General features: G+C 39.6%; 1 non-coding gene across 1 annotated transcript; it reads left to right on the top strand.

Moving 5' to 3' along the window:
* The first annotated feature begins 3,579 nt into the window (after nucleotides 1-3,579).
* On the top strand, nucleotides 3,580-3,683 carry LOC127739916 (small nucleolar RNA R71). Its single transcript, XR_008000658.1, has one exon. It is a non-coding gene; the product is annotated as a small nucleolar RNA R71 (small nucleolar RNA).
* The last annotated feature ends 1,154 nt before the right edge of the window (nucleotides 3,684-4,837 follow it).

The raw sequence follows: 4,837 nt of genomic DNA, 5'->3' as shown, positions 1-4,837 counted from the left end.
GTGTGCTTGGGCTGAGCATTGAAGCATTTTCGTGTAGAGACTCTTCTTGGAGTTAAACGCCAGCTTTTGTGCCAGTTTGGGCGTTTAACTCCCATTTTGGTGCCAGTTCCGGCGTTTAACGCTGGGATTTCTGAGGGTGACTTTGAACGCCGGTTTGGGCCATCAAATCTTGGGCAAAGTATGGACTATCATATATTGCTGGAAAGCCCAGGATGTCTACTTTCCAACGCCGTTGAGAGCGCGCCAATTGGTCTTCTGTAGCTCCAGAAAATCCATTTCGAGTGCAGGGAGGTCAGAATCCAACAACATCTGCAGTCCTTTTTGGTCTCGGAATCAGATTTTTGCTCAGGACCCTCAATTTCAGCCAGAAAATACCTGAAATCACAGAAAAACACACAAACTCATAGTAAAGTCCAGAAAAGTAAATTTTAGCTAAAAACTAATAAAAATATACTAAAAACTAACTACATCATACTAAAAACATACTAAAAACAATGCCAAAAAGCGTACAAATTATCCGCTCATCATGTCCCTAAGGACTTGGTCCAACCTTTGATCAAAGTTGACCCTTCTTGTGTAGGGGTGTGCATCTCCTTGCATCATGGGCAAGTTGAATACCAACCTCACATTTTCCGGACTAAAATCTAAGTATTTCCCCCGAACCATTGTAAGATAGTTCTTTGGATTCGGATTCATACTTTGATCATGGTTCCTAGTGATCCATGCATTGGCATAGAACTCTTGAACCATCAAGATTTTGACTTGTTGGATGGGGTTGGTTAGAACTTCCCAACCTCTTCTTTGGATCTCATGTCGGATCTCCAGATACTCATTTTTCTTGAGCTTGAAAGGGACCTTGGGGATCACCTTCTTTTTGGCCACAACATCATAGAAGTGGTCTTGATGGGCTTTGGAGATGAATCTTTCCATCTCCCATGACTCAGAGGTGGAAGCTTTTGTCTTCCCTTTCCCTTTTCTAGAGGTTTCTCCGGCCTTAGGTGCCATCAATGGTAATGGAAAAACAAAAAGCTTATGCTTTTACCACACAAAACTTAGAATATTACTCGTCCTCGAGTAAGAGAAGAAAGAAAAGAAGAAGAAGAAGAGAAAATATGGAGGAGAGTGGGGAAAGGTGTATTCGGCCAAGGTATAGGAGAGGGAGTTGTGTTGTGTGAAATTTAAGGAGAATAGAGTGGTTTATATAGTGACGGGAGAGGGAGTAGGTTCGGCCTTTTAGGGTGGGTTTGGGTGGGAAGGAAATTTTGAATTTTGAAGGTAGGTGGGGTTTTTATGGGGAAGAGTGGATGGATGTGAGTGGTGAAGGGGGTAATATTGTAGGTGGGGATCCTGTGGGTCCACAGATCCTGAGGTGTCAAGGATTTACATCCCTGCACCAATTAGGCATGTACAATGCCTTTGCAAGCAATTACGGCGTTTAAACACCGAGGTGATGCATGTTCTGGGCGTTCAACGCCCATATGCAGCATGTTTCTGGCGTTGAACGCCAGTTCCATGCTTGTTTCTGGCGTTCAGCGCCAGCTCTCCTCAGGGTATATTCCTGGCGTTAAAACGCCAGGATGCTGCTTGTTTCTGGCATTCAACGCCAGATCCATGCTCTGTTCTAGCGTTGAACGCCAGCCAGATGCTCCTTATTGGCGTTTGAACGCCAGTAAGTCCTTCCTCCAGGGTGTGATTTTTCTTCTGCTGTTTTTGATTCTGTTTTTAATTTTAGTATTTTTTAGTGACTCCATATGATCATGAACCTAATAAAACATAAAAGAACAATAAAAGAAAAATAAAATTAGATAAATAAAAAAATTGGGTTGCCTCCCAATAAGCGCTCCTTTAATGTCACTAGCTTGACAGTGGGCTCTCATGGAGCCTCAAAGGTGATTAGGTCAATGTTGTAGACTCCCAACACCAAACTTAGAGTTTGAATGTGGGGATTCAACACCAAATTTAGAGTTTGGCTTTGGCCTCCCAACACCAAACTTAGAGTTTGATTGTGGGGGCTCTGTTTGACTCTGTATTGAGAGAAGCTTTTCATGCTTCCTCTCCATTGTTAAAGAAAAACACCCTTGGATCTTAAACACAAGGTAGTCCCCATTCAACTGAAGGACTAATTCTCCTCTGTTAACATCTATCACAGCTCCTGCTATGGCTAGGAAAGGTCTTCCAAGGATGATGCATTCATCCTCCTCCTTCCTAGTGTCTAAGATTATGAAATCAGCAGGGATGTAAAGGCCTTTAACCTTCACTAGCACGTCCTCTACTAATCCATAAGCTTGTCTTACTGACTTGTCTGCCAATTACAATGAAAATATGGCAGGCTGTACCTCAATGATCCCCAGCTTCTCCATTACAGAGAGTGGCATAAGATTTATGCTTGACCCCAGGTCACACAGAGCCTTTTCAAAGGTCATGGTGCTTATGGTACAGGGTATTAAGAATTTTCCAGGATATTGTCTCTTTTGAGGTAAGGTTTGCTGAACCCATGTATCTAGTTCGCTAATAAGCAAGGGAGGTTCATCTTCCCAAGTCTTATTACCAAATAACTTGGCATTCAGCTTCATGATAGCTCCTAGATATTGAGCAACTTGCTCTCCAGTTACCTCTTCATCCTCTTCAGAGGAAGAATAGTCTTCAGAGCTCATGAATGGTAGAATGAGGTTTAATGGAATCTCTATGGTCTCTATATGAGCCTCAGATTCCTTTGGGTCCTCAATAGGGAACTCCTTCTTGGTTGGGAGACGTCCCATGAGGTCTTCCTCATTGGGACTCACGTCCTCCCCTTTCTCCTTGCATTCGGCTATATTGACTATATCAATGGCCTTGCACTCTCTCTTTGGATTCTCTTCTGTATTGCTTGGGAGAGTACTAGGAGGAGTTTTAGTGATTTTCTTACTCAGTTGGCCCACTTGTGCCTCCAAATTTCTAATGGAGGACCTTATTTCACTCATGAAACTTAAAGTGGCCTTAGACAGATCAGAGACTAAGTTTGCTAATTTAGAGGTGCTCTGTTCAGAATTCTCTATCTGTTGCTGAGAGGATGATGGATAAGGCTTGATATTGTTGAGCCTATTTCTTCCACCATTATTAAAGCCTTGTTGAGGCTTTTGTTGATCCTTCCATGAGAAATTTGGATGATTTCTCCATGATGAATTATAGGTGTTTCCATAAGATTCACCCATATAATTTACCTCTGCCATTGTAGGGTTTTCAGGATCATAAGCTTCTTTTTTAGAAGATGCCTCTTTAGTGCTGTTGGATGCATTTTGCCATCCATTCAGACTTTGAGAAATCATGTTGACTTGATGAGTCAACATTTTGTTTTAAGCCAATATGGCATTCAGAGCATCAATTTCAAGAACTCCCTTCCTTTGAGGCGTCCTATTATTCACAGAATTCCTCTCAGAAGTGTACATGAACTGGTTATTTGCAACCATGTCAATAAGTTCTTGAGCTTCTGCAGGCGTTTTCTTTAGGTGAATGGATCCACCTACGGAATGGTCCAATGACATCTTAGAGAACTCAGATAGACCATAATAGAATATATCTATCATGGTTCATTCTGAGAACATGTCAGAAGGACATCTTTTGGTCATCTGTTTGTATCTTTCCCAAGCTTCATAGAGGGATTCATCATCTTTTTGTTTGAAGGTCTGAACATCCACTCTAAGCTTGCTCAGCTTTTGAAGAGGAAAGAACTTAGCCAAGAAGGCCGTGACCAGCTTATCCCAGGAGTCCAGGCTATCTTTAGGTTGAGAGTCCAACCATGTTCTAGCTCTGTCTCTTACAGCAAAAGGGAAAAGCATGAGCCTGTAGACTTCAGGATCTACTCCATTAGTCTTAACAGTCTCACAGATCTGCAAAAACTCAGTTAAGAACTGGTAAGGATCTTCTGATGAAAGTCCATGAAACTTGCAGTTCTGTTGCATTAGAGCAACTAATTGAGGTTTCAGCTCAAAATTGTTTGCTCCAATGGCAGGAATTGAGATGCTTCTTCCATCAAACTTGGACGTAGGTATAGTATAATCACCAAGCATCCTTCTTGCATTATTGTTGTTGGGTTCGGCTGCCATCTCCTTTTCTTGTTCAAAAATTTCAGCAAGGTTGTCTCTGGATTGTTGTAATTTAGCTTCTCTTAGTTTCCTCTTCAGAGTCCTTTCAGGTTCTGGATCAGCTTCAACAAGAATGCTTTTTTTCTTGTTCCTGCTCATATAAAAGAGAAGAGAACAGAAAAAGAAGAGGAATCCTCTATGTCACAGTAAAGATGTTCCTTATTATTAGTAGAAGAAGAAGGGAATAAAGAAAGGAGAATCCAAACACAAGGATAAGGATAGGGGCAGTGATTTGAGATAAAGAAAGGTGAAGAGAGGTGTTAGTAAATGAATAAATAAATATAAAAAGATAAGAGAGGGAGAAATTTTCAAAATTAAATTTTGAAAAGGAGTTAAATGATTTTCGAAAATAAAGATAAGAATTAAAATTGAAATTAAAATTTAAAACAATTAATTAATTAAGAAAATTTCGAAAAAGAGGGAGGTGATTTTTGAAAATTAGAGAGGGAAAAGTAGTTAGGTGGTTTTGAAAAAGATAAGAAACAAACAAAAAGTCAAATAGTTAGTTGAAAAAGATATTAAAATCAATTTTGAAAAGATAAGAAGATAAGAAGTTAGATAAGATATTTTGAAATCAAATTTTTGAAAAAGATAAAATTTTGAAAAAGATATGATATAAAAAGATATGGTAAGAAGTTATGATTAAAAAGATATGGTTGAAAAAGATTTAATTTAAAATTAATTACTTAACTAACAAGAAACTAAAAGATATGATT

The sequence above is a fragment of the Arachis duranensis genome, chromosome 6, assembly GCF_000817695.3.
Source record: "Arachis duranensis cultivar V14167 chromosome 6, aradu.V14167.gnm2.J7QH, whole genome shotgun sequence".
Lineage (NCBI taxonomy): Eukaryota > Viridiplantae > Streptophyta > Magnoliopsida > Fabales > Fabaceae > Arachis > Arachis duranensis.
This window is presented reverse-complemented; position numbering and strand designations above follow the sequence as displayed.